This window comes from Anastrepha obliqua, chromosome 1 (genome assembly GCF_027943255.1).
Source record: "Anastrepha obliqua isolate idAnaObli1 chromosome 1, idAnaObli1_1.0, whole genome shotgun sequence".
NCBI lineage: Eukaryota > Metazoa > Arthropoda > Insecta > Diptera > Tephritidae > Anastrepha > Anastrepha obliqua.
This window is the reverse complement of record NC_072892.1, coordinates 59,087,419-59,099,550: the sequence shown is the minus strand read 5'-3', so window position 1 is coordinate 59,099,550 and position 12,132 is coordinate 59,087,419. Positions and strand designations below refer to the sequence as shown.

At 37.4% G+C, this 12,132-nt stretch overlaps 1 protein-coding gene and 1 long non-coding RNA gene across 4 annotated transcripts in view; one reads left to right on the top strand and one right to left on the bottom strand.

The window, feature by feature from the left end:
* The window catches only part of LOC129253396 (atrial natriuretic peptide receptor 1), a 119,533-nt gene that overhangs the window by 73,570 nt on the left and 33,831 nt on the right, over positions 1-12,132 (bottom strand). The window lies entirely within an intron of this gene.
* Positions 2,072-3,506, top strand: LOC129253399 (uncharacterized). Its single transcript, XR_008583713.1, has 4 exons — positions 2,072-2,242; positions 2,651-2,838; positions 2,901-2,988; positions 3,060-3,506. It is a non-coding gene; the product is annotated as an uncharacterized LOC129253399 (long non-coding RNA).

The window sequence follows — 12,132 nt, the reverse complement described above, 5'->3', positions numbered from 1 at the left end:
TTTGGAAAAAAATAATAATAATTGTGAGATTTATTCAACGTTGAAAATATTGTTATGGGGTTTTTTACAATGTAATATTTAAAGATTGAATACAAACTTTTTGAACAAAATTTTGTGTAGAATTCTTTTATTTATATTTTTGTTAAAAAAAAAACACCTTTTTGTTAGAGAAAACCTTTGTTTTTGTTTTTGAAAATCACGCAAACTCAGATTTTTTCTTATTTTTTCCTTCAACAGCTGGAGATGTGTAAACTCATTTTAATATTTCTGTATTTTCGCTCGGATGCGACGCAATGGGCGGTTTGAACTGTGGGCCTCCACGGTCGCTCCGATGAAATATTTAAAAAAAAAACAGAAAACACAGCGTGTCAGTGTATATTCTTTTAGTTTATTTCAGTAATATATATATACATAGATATATGCATAGATGCGCATAGAAATATACATATATGCGACACGTATTATTGTACATATATGTATTGTCGTGTTAGATATGATTATTAGTGTAATTTATAATTTGCAACATATTACTTACTTTGTTGGCTGACACGTCTGGTGGCTCCTGATTGTACAATCCAAGTGAAAGTTTTAGTTAAAAATTAGAAAGAAAGTAACCTCGCCGAACAACGTTTAACACGGTAAACGTTTTAACTGTTCGGCGGGGAAATGCCAGCGTTAACGGCCTTCACGTTGCAGCGACTGGAAACGGTGGTTAGCAACAGTCGGAACGGTAGGCGCAGTTACCATTAGGGTGGCTAAAAATTTATATTTAATATTAGGGTGCGGCCTAAACATGCCGGCCCCCTTGCGATAAGCAATGATTATTTTAGGACGGAGGTGTCAGCCAACGTTCGGTATTGGTGAGACATCGGAGGCTGCTGGTGCCGTCTGAAATGCTGCAAAGATATGTAATTTTATGTACGTGGATTATTGCACACAAAAAGTAAAATTTATTATATTAAAATTTATTGATTCGTTATGTTCAAATCATTTAGGGCCGTGATACCTGGCGAGGCCTAGTCGCCAGTGTATTGTCGCCCGTCCTTTTATTTTGGCGCATTATCGATGGTTGCGCATGTGGTCGAAAAGGCCTGGTTTCCGATCCACGCGCACGCCACTGTTCATGCTACAGCTGGGGTTGAAGAGGCCTCGTCTCCAATCCCCTATCTTCATTGAGGCGAAAAGACCTTGTTTCCGCTCTGCTTGTTCAGGCGGAAAGGCCTAGTTTCCGCTCTGCTTGTCTAGGCGAAAAGGCCTAGTTTCCGCTCTAGACTCAGTCCTTTGTTTTGTTTTTTACAAACAAAAGGAAATTGAATTTAATTTGTTTTTTTTTTTAACTGAAAATGTGTAGTGTGTACACGGCTTTATACATAGTTGCTTAATTAGCTTTAATGTATTGTATTGGTAGTGGTGCATTTGGCTGGTCAGTGCAGTGCTGATCACAGCGAAGGAGAAGACAAAGGAAAATAATATATATATTTTGTTATGCACTATGCATATATGCACTAGGCATTTTAGTAGTTTTTTTTGTTATTTGGCGATGAGGAATTTTCATAGCCCTATGAGACACCCTGCCACCCAAAACAAAAAATGTACCTAATTGAGTACAATCACATATTAATGTCATTTTAATATGTATGTTCACCGCCAGGGGGTGGGTACATACTAATGGACATTGCAATATTCGCCGCATAGGAGGATCGTGTCTTGGCTATGTGTGGATCGTAACCAAGTACAAGGTGTCCTGCCGTGGTATATTTTTTTCCCTTTTGTTCTTATTATATTTTGGCTACAATAAGAACAAAATGATAAGCAAAAGAAGAAAAAAAATTATAATATATGTATATTTAGATATAATTTTTCGTAGCATTTGCATACATAAGTGCATGATGTTAGAAAAAACTAATAGTTTGCGTTACTTTACGCAAACTATCCCTGGAATGTCGAACCCATTTATATCATTCCTGTAGGGTATTTTTGTTTTTGTTTCTTAATCCCTAATTTCCTTAATGGCTGACCTCGACCCATTTCCTTTTCACATGTGTCGACGGCGTATGACAAGTGAGTGCGGGCAAATTGTGGCTTTAAATAATTAAAAGTGAAGTGTCTGACAAATCCAAGCGGAATGGGAAGCAAAGGCAGCTAAAGCCAAGGAAGATTAGATGAAGCGGTCAGAGAATTTGAGGCCAATGGAGGATTGAAAAACACGTTTGCACAAAGTTTCAAGTCACTCACATTAAAGGTAAAATAAAAATAATATGCGTAATTTTCGGTCGTTTACACATGCATTTATCGTATGAAAAGAATTTAGTGGTAGTGAAAGTAACAAAATAGAAACTTTGCATTTAATTTAATATAATAAAGTTAAATAAATATTGATCAAAATGAACAGTTGTGAAACGAAAAAATAAAAATTAATATTATATATGTGAAAAAAAAATAAGTGACAAATGTGCCAGTGAGTAGTGTTAGAACTTGACGTTCTTCTGCCCAGTGAGAAATCGTCGCGCAAAAAAAAATTTCAGGTCGGGCTTTAGATTAATTACACAAGTGTTAAGTGATAATTTGTTGGCATTTCGGTTTTTTCGTGTGAATAAAGGCTGTATAAAAAGTGCGTAATGAATTTTATAATTAATTCTGTGTGTTATAGGTTCCGTTGTTGGGCAATCAACATCAAAAGCGGCTGTGCGTTGTAAGCAGGATTTGCCGAAGCGATCATCAACATATGTGCTGAAGCACAGAAAAGCTGATGTGACTACGACCATCCCATGTTGAAGCTATTAGGGATATAGCCAACTAGAAGGATATCTCTAATCACCTCGTTGCCGCTGCTAAGAGGTAAATATGTTAATACGTGAAAGTGAAAATGTAAATGTGAAAGTGAAAATGTGCCTTTTTAGATGTTTGTATCATCCAAGCTTTAATTGACCTAGAGAAGCCTGCTCGAATTTGTGGGACGAATGTTGGGCAAAGCAAAGCTGATGAGTGGTAAGTAAACTCTTTCTATAAAATCTACGCCGAGAATACGCTTTCATTTTCATGATATTGAACTTTTTCAGATATTTTTAAATAAATAATTTAACTACAACACATTCCGCGTTTGTGATAATCAACGAAAAGATGCGAAATTTGAGCATTCAGTTACTATTGAAGAAATATTATAGAAAATTAACCCATGTTGGTTCTTGCTTACTTTGTGATATGTAATGCACACGATTCGTGAATTCTTCGTACAACTATTATTAGAATAAAATTACTTTAAACGTATTTGTATTGTACGTAGTAATTAGAGCTAACTTACGCGCTTCATTGAAGAATTATAGAAATTATTCCATGTTAGTTTTTGCTTACAAAGTAAGCAAGGGGAAGAAAGTTCTGTATACTAAAACTGCATCACTTATGTGTTGAAGATTTGTTATTGTAAGTTATGTCATGTATATCGGCGTGGATGAGTAGTGAAAATGTAAATTTTATAAATAAAAATATATTATTTGAAACTAAAGGAACTGTAAATGAAACTAAGAATACCTATTTTTTGTCCATTTCATAGCAACTTTAATTTTCTACAACCAACTTCAGGTAGGGAATTACAATTGCAATGGTTGTCGATCACCTTCTAATAAAGGGTGAATCGCAAAGTGAAATTTGTTTCTACTAGAGAGGCGTTGGAAGGTATTACGTTGAGGTTGTAGGTGTGGATTTTTCCGTTTCATCTGGGTAAGGTGGAAGTAGGACCAATTTGACTAATGGTCTAGTCACCTGTCCCCTTTGTGTCGTGATGTCCACGACGCGTACCTGATTGTCGGGTCCAGGATGTAATTTTACTACTCGTCCCATTCTCCACTCGTTTGGTGGTAGGTTATCCTCTTTAATTACGACAAGGTCCCCCACCTTGATGCTAGGTTTTTGTTGTTTCCATTTCGTCCTTTTTTGCAATTCGATGAGGTATTCCCTTTTCCATCGTTTGCAAAAGGTTTGATGGAGGGCTTTCAATTTCTGCCACCACAAAGAATTGTGAACCAGTTCCTCTTGTAGGGACGGATTTTTCGCGAGACGCGTCTCATTCCGGAAGAATTGAGAGCAGGCGCTCTTGAGTGATGGTCCCAGCTTGATGCTTGATGGATTTGATGCCGAGGCAGCTAGTTGCTTGTCCAGTGTGACTTCGCTGAAAAAGGAAGCTATTTTGTTTGGTGGGCTGACTGTTTCGGCTCGACCAGTTAGTATCCACCCGAATACAGTCTCTTGGGCAAGAAGTGTACTTAGTACATTTTTCTTCAAGCCGCTTAAAATAATTTGGGGATAAATGTCTCCGCCAAGGACAATGTCCACTGGTTCATTGACGAAGAACCTCTTATCCGCCAAAGTGAGATCTGGAAATGCTTGCCTTGTCATTGCGCTTACTAGGCAAGTTGGCAGATTTCCAGTTAATTGCGGCACAACTAGCGCAATTGTATTTATTTTTACAAAAGGGTCGATAGGCGACCGCAGTTGTAATGAGCACGCTTGTCTTACCTGCGCAGAAATTGAATTGTTGATGCCCGAAACTTGGGCATGCAAGCGTTTAGATGGCAGGTTGATTCTACGTTTGAGGCGTTCAGTGATGAACGAACACTCAGAACCAGAATCGATCAGAGCTCGTGCTGCAAAATTTACATTATTATGGAATATATTCACCATGGCTGTTCCTAGTAGAACCCCCTTGTCCGTATTGGAATAGCACGATTTAAAATTATGTGTTGTGCTATCCTTTGGCCTATTAGAGTCAAGTCGTTTTAGGGCCTCCTTGGATGTTGAGGGCAGGTCATCAGCGGGATCTCTGCTTTCCTTAAGAGCTGTTGCCTTTGGTTGAACTGCTGTAATGTGCAGGAGCGTGTTGTGTCTTGAGTGACATGTGCTGCAGTTATATGAGCTCGTACATCTAGACACCGTATGTCCTGACGACAGGCAGTTCAAGCAACAGTTGTTGCTCTTGACGCACGCGATGCGATCGGTGACCTTTAATTTCCGGAACTTCGGGCAACTTTGCAATTTGTGGTCGTCAGTGACACATAATTTGCACATATGTTTGGCGACACTTACCTGAAAGTTACCCATCCTTCTTGGTGTAGTTTCCGTATGGTGTTGTAAGCTTTGCGCCTTGGGCGCTTTGTAGGCTTTAATCCCTTTTAAGCCTGACACTGTTTCAAGTGTCTGAAACCTGTTGGAAAGGAATTTGTCCATATCTGTCCACTTTGAAATTTCAGATTTGTTCTCTATCGTTTGTTCCCAAAGCGATAGAGTACTTTCTGGCAATTTCGTGGAGCATAAATAAGTAATAATTGCATCCCAGTTTGAAATATCTATTTGGTGGTTCTGTAATGAGGAAATGCAATTGTTAATGTCTCTTTGGAGTTTTTTTATCGAACTGCCACATTCAGTTTCGATTGTCTGTAGGTTAAACAGGATCTTCAGCTGCGTGTTCACCAGAATCCGTTTGTTTTCGTACCTTTCGCAGAGATTTTTCCACGCTGTAGCAAACCCGTCATTAGTGAGCGGGCACTTCCTTACAATGTCTCTGGCTTCACCCTGCGTTTTTTGGTTGAGGTGGAACAGCTTTTCGACCGGGGTAAGGCGCTTATTTAAAATGTATATGGCCGTGAACATATCGCGGAATGTTGGCCAAGATACGTAGTCGCCTTTGAAAATGTCGGTATCGCACGGTGGAAGGTGAATATTAAGTTCGCGTACTGCAAGCTCTTCGCCTTCCCGGTCTGCCTTTTCCAGCCTCGCAGAGAGGTCAGCCATCGTCGACATGCCGCGCAAATATGTGTGGTAACATATTTTATTTCTCTTCTTTATCGCGGCAAGATCCTTAGGAGAAGGAGTTTCTGTTGAAAGCAAGTGGTCGTACGCTGCTTTGGCTTTTTCCCACATTGCTTTCAACTCCTCCTGTTGGATCCGGAGTGAAAACTTCGAATGGTCACTTGACGGAGTGCCATTAAAGTCGGTTTCGAATTCCGTCACGGCGTCGACTAAACGAATATACGTATCCATATTGTAGGTATGGGATACAAAACTTACACGGTACTAAAAAAAATGCTCCTTCGCGAAATGGAGACGAATTCACAGCGAGACCCAAGCCCAAAATGCACCACCGAGATTAAAATAACAGTATATATTATGTATATTATGTATGTCTGTATATATTTATTGAGCAAAAAGATAATATATTTAAATTTATATACGAAAATTTCGCCACCCACACAATAATCAGCGGTATGTATACACCTGTGCAAAAAGTGCGCTGGGATCGATTTCAATTTACTGCGGCGTTGTTTGTGCAGTTGTGTACTCAACTTCACAGCGGGAATGTACAAGTAAAAGGAATAAGAAAAAAAATGAAAATTCCCAACAACGCGCTGTTAGAGGGTTGATCTACTTGAAAATACCGCGCGCACTTGTATTGTCTGTTTGCGGACAGACGGAGTCGTTGACCCTTTTTGATTTTTTTTTGTAGTTTTCTTATTTACACCAAAAAAAAGGAGTGTGCAATAAATCCACGTACCTGTTTTTTCTGGAACGGATTGTTGGTGATTTGCTTGCTTATGATTTGTTGGCTTGCTGCTGATCTGTTGGCTTGCTGCTGATTTTGTTGGCTTGCTGCTGATCTGTTGGCTTGCTGGTGATCTTTTGGCTTGCTGGTGATTTTGGCTTGCTGGTGATTTTTTTGGCTTGCTGGTGATTTTGCTTGCTTGCTGGTGATCTGTTGGTTGGATCTTTTATTTTATCCGGCTCGAAGGACCATGTATTTTCGCTCGGATGCGACGCAATGGGCGGTTTGAACTGTGGGCCTCCACGGTCGCTCCGATGAAATATTTAAAAAAAAAACAGAAAACACAGCGTGTCAGTGTATATTCTTTTAGTTTATTTCAGTAATATATATATACATAGATATATGCATAGATGCGCATAGAAATATACATATATGCGACACGTATTATTGTACATATATGTATTGTCGTGTTAGATATGATTATTAGTGTAATTTATAATTTGCAACATATTACTTACTTTGTTGGCTGACACGTCTGGTGGCTCCTGATTGTACAATCCAAGTGAAAGTTTTAGTTAAAAATTAGAAAGAAAGTAACCTCGCCGAACAACGTTTAACACGGTAAACGTTTTAACTGTTCGGCGGGGAAATGCCAGGGTTAACGGCCTTCACGTTGCAGCGACTGGAAACGGTGGTTAGCAACAGTCGGAACGGTAGGCGCAGTTACCATTAGGGTGGCTAAAAATTTATATTTAATATTAGGGTGCGGCCTAAACAATTTCTTTTTATAAAGCAAACATATTTTGTTTGTAATTTTTCAAAACCACCCCAATTCTAAAATAAAATAAAAACTTAAATACACATTTTTGTTCAAAATTTCGGAGAAAACATTTTGTTGTTTGTTTTGAAAACCATTCCAACTAAATTTTTTTTCTTATTTTTGCCATTAATAGCTGAATGTTTTTAAATTTCTGTTTATAATTTTGGAGAACAATGTTTTTTGCAACTTTTAAAAATCATCCTCACTCAGAATTTTTTCTTATTTTTTCCCCTTATTATCTGAGACTATACTTAGTAATCCCTAAGATTTTTATGGAGAGTTTCTACTAATTATTTGAGTTATATTCAGATTCGTTCAAGGAACCACTGAAAAATATCATTCAAATATCAGCTTTCCGCGTTGTTCATGCGTCGACGGTAGAAACACCTTGAGACTAATAGTGGAGCAGTCGGTTGAGTGGCGAACGCCTCTCTGCCTCTGCTTTATCGATTTTGAAAAAGCGTTTGGCACTCTTAAACATGAAACAATTTGGCGAGAGCTTGCACGCAAAGGAGTGCCTGAAAAAATATCATTCATACCGGCTGAAATACGAAAATGTTTTAAGTGGTGGCAACGAAGTTAAAACCGATTTCTCACCTTTTGTTTAATCTGAATCAATCAAAAAATCAACATCGCAAAAAACAAAGGAAATAGCATCAATACCACCGAAACCCAAGTGGAAAGTGGACGAATATTGGACGCGGGAGGCCAGCCAATACGTGAAGACGACAAGTTAAAGCAGAAGCAAAAAAGCAGACCATTCGTGGAGCCAAATTAAATTCTTCTAAAACTAATTATAATTTGGAAATAAACCAAATTATGTTTTAGTATAAGAACTACGGGAACATATGTATTAATTATTAAAATTTTTTAAAAATGAGATGACAACTCTAAAAGTAGTATTTCAAAATAAATGTTGCCATACAAATACCTCTTATTACAATTATATTGCCCTTTGGCAATATTTTTGTGTTTTTCTTGCATTAAAAGTTAGCTGGCAACCCTGTTAAAACTTATACTCCAATAAAATATTGATTTTAAAACCTCTCGTCTAGTACCAATACTGTTACACTGCATGCTCAACCCAAATTGCTAATCAATAAAGAAAAAATTATCGGCTTTAAAAAAAATTGTGGCAACGCTCATGAAACTTGTTCTACTTTAAATACTGTTCATTTTATAATCCCATTCATTTTTTATTATTTTTACTCTTTCACAAGATGTACCTTTCACAAGATGTACCTTGATACACGCTTAAACAACGCATTGAAATTATTAAAATTCACTATAAAAATGGTGAAAATTTGGCAGAGACGGTTCGCAAAACTCGAATATTTTTGGATCCTCGTGAAGCACCTTGTCGGACCGCAATACAGAAATTGGTGAAAAAATTCAAATTAGTGATGTGAAGAATAAAACCCGTGCACGCCGCTCAAGAACAGCCGAAAATATTGCTGATGTAGCCGAAAGCGTTGAAGAAAACCCAGGTTTGTCCATTCCTCGGCGTATTTATTTTATTTAAGTATTTCACAAACGTCATTACACTGTATTTTGCATAAAGATTTGGGTCTTAAGGTTTATATATAAAATTGTCGTATCTGGGGCTCAGAAAATCCAAGAGTTACTGTTGAAAAGCCTCTCTATCCTCAACGTGTGACTTTTTGGTGCGGTTTATAGTCCGGCGGAGTCATTGGACCTTACTTTTTCGAAAATGAAGCTGGAGCAACAGTTACGGTGAATGGATTGCGCTATCGAGAGATAATTCACGATTTTTTATGGCCGGAATTGGATGGTATTGATCTGGACAACGCTTATTTTCAACAAGACAGCGCTACGTGCCACACAAGCAAAGAAACCATTGATCTTTTACGGGAATAACACTTCTTGTTGGAAACCACTTTATTTGTACCCATTATACATACATATGCACATACATAGGTGCATAGACTGATAATTTTGTTTTTTGTTTACATAAATTTAAATACTCCTGCATACTTGCGTTAATTCTGCAGAAAACTTTAATTGCAAGAAATACTAAAATCGTTCAAAGTAAACAACAGTCATTATGAATATTTTATTATTCTAAGATAATTTATTATCCCTCGCACCGCTTTAAAACCAGTTATACAAAAAGTCAACAAAGCCACTCAAAGTCAGACAGATAATTCAAAGCAAACTGTATGGAACAAAAATAAACTCTATAAGCGCCGCCGTCGAAACTGCCGCTAAAAATAGACATGCAATAGAAAAAAAAACAAATAAAAGAAAAAAAAATGAAAAAGTAAACAATAGAAAAAGAGTCAATTGATTATTTCGGCAGCAATCATGGCGAAAAATAGCATTGGAAATGTCCACAATGCTGGACAATGGGGGAAGTATCAATAGAGTAACACGTTTCCGTATGTGTGTGTGCGCTTAGAAATGTGCGTTAGGGTGATCCACAAAAAGGTTGAAGTATTGAATACTTACTACCATACAATCAAAAATTGTTTTATAATGAAATAAATAAATAAAATAAAAATAAACGTACGTATACATATATAACACATGGGCTGAAAAGTCCCGGGCCTAACACATATGTGACACTAGATTTATTGCAGCCACCTCTTTTTCGATTAGAACTAACCTTAAAAAGACAACTGTTAATATTTCGTGACATTTTATTCATTATTTCGTGTGTTATTGACTAAGAGTGACGCTACTTTTGTTATTTTTATATTTAATGGATCAAAAGGAATTTCTTGATAGGTAAAATACCGTTAAAGCAAAGCAATGGCTTGAAAAGTGTTATGGGGACTCCGTTCTATCAGAAATAACAATAAAACATGATTTGGTGACTTCAAATGTGTTCGTAGAGACACCGATGATAACAACGGAGTGGACGTCCGAATGAGGCGGTAACGCCAGAAAACAAAAAAAAATCCACAAAATCGTTTTCAATGATCGAAAAGTGAAGTTGCGTAAGTTAACTGACATCGTAGAGATATCAAAAAAAAAAAAAAAAAAACGCGGCGCTCACTGTTGACCGAAAACAAGAACGTGTTGATGATTTTGAGCAGTGCTTGGCTATGTTCAAGCGTAATAAACCGAAATTTTTGCATCGATATGTGACAATGGATTAAACATGGATCCATCACTTCACTCCGGAATCAAAACAATCGTCATCTGAGCGCCATCTTTTTAATGAGTTAGTGCGTTGGAAGTTATATTCCTAGCTGACTTCCAGTTAAAGCTTAGTGGCATTCGGTTCAGTAGAAGCGAAAGTGTCAGTATGTTTGTGCCATCGGTACAAAAATGAGTTTCCAAGAAAGAGCTAATATCAAATTTTGTTTTTAAATCGGTAAAACGTTTACCGAAACATTTGAATTGATGTAAAAAGTTTATGGCGATGATTGTCTATCTCCTGCCAGAGTTCGTGAGTGGTTTACACGTTTCAGAGATGGTTGTGAGGACATAAATGACAATGAACATGCGGGCCGCCCAAAATCAGTAAACACCGAAAACTCCATCGAAATTCTTCGTAAATTTATCAAAAATGAACCGAAATCATTGTTGAAATTTATGCAATTGGAGTTGAATATCTTCAAAACATCGATTAATCGCATTTGGGCTTATGAAAGGTCTGTGCACGTTTCATTCTGCACAAGTTAACTGAGAACAAGAAATTGCTCAGAATTCAACATTCAAAAGACCTCATTGAATGATGAGAACTTGAAAAGATGAGAACTTCCTTTACAACATTCTAACTGGTGATGAAACGTGGTGCTTTCAACCTGAAACTAAGCGTCAAAGTGCCGAATGGAAGGCCCCAGACGCGCCACCAACCAAAAAATCGCGTTTGGATTCCAAAGGAATTGTTCGCAAGGAGGTAATGCCAACGGGCCAAACCGTCAACGCAATTTTCTATCTAGGCGTTTTGAAACGTTTGTTGCATCGCATTCGTCGAATTTGCCTTGAATACCGTGAAGGAGGAAGGTGACGCTTATTGAATGATAATGCACCATCTCATCGATCCATTCTTGTGACTGATTTTGTGCCTAGAAATCGCATTCTATCCATCAATCACTCACCGTTTTCACCTGATATAACAACGATATGTGTCCGGAAGTGAAGAAATTATGAAGCCTTAGAAAATATTTATTTAGTAGAAAAGTTATTTGAAACCAAACTTGATTGATTAATTTTGTGCCATTACTTTGTGGTGTCGTCCAGTACTTAGATTTTTTATGTACCACCCTTACGCATGCTTCGAGACATGCAAATGTGAATGCTTATGAAGCATGCAAATATCGATTGGCATAGAAAGACATTTTTATGAAAGCTTGATTCAGCTGGTAAATAGAGTTGAGGCTCAAGTACTGAAAAATAGCTACGCCTTTTTTGTTATTGCAAAAACCGGCCGGCCTGTGGATTTGAGATTGCGGCACAGATTTTTTATGCAATTTAACTACTTGAAGAATTCTCTGGCAAACGTATTTTGAATTATTTTTGTGAAACACTGTTGCCACTCAAGTGAAGTAATCTTAAGAAATTTGAGCTTGAATGATTACGTAGAATACAACTCAAAAGATGTCTGAAATATATTTAATGTTATTTTCAAGTCACTTTGTGCCTCTGATCTGTAAACTTTGTAACCATAGAAATGAAAATGAAATGGAACGAAAATGTTTATGTGACTAAAAGTATAAGAATTCAAGTATTGAGCCAAAACCCGAGCTTAGGAGAACAAAATTTAAGTCAAGGATGCTGTATATGGTGTTCTCTTGAATTCGATAAGAGC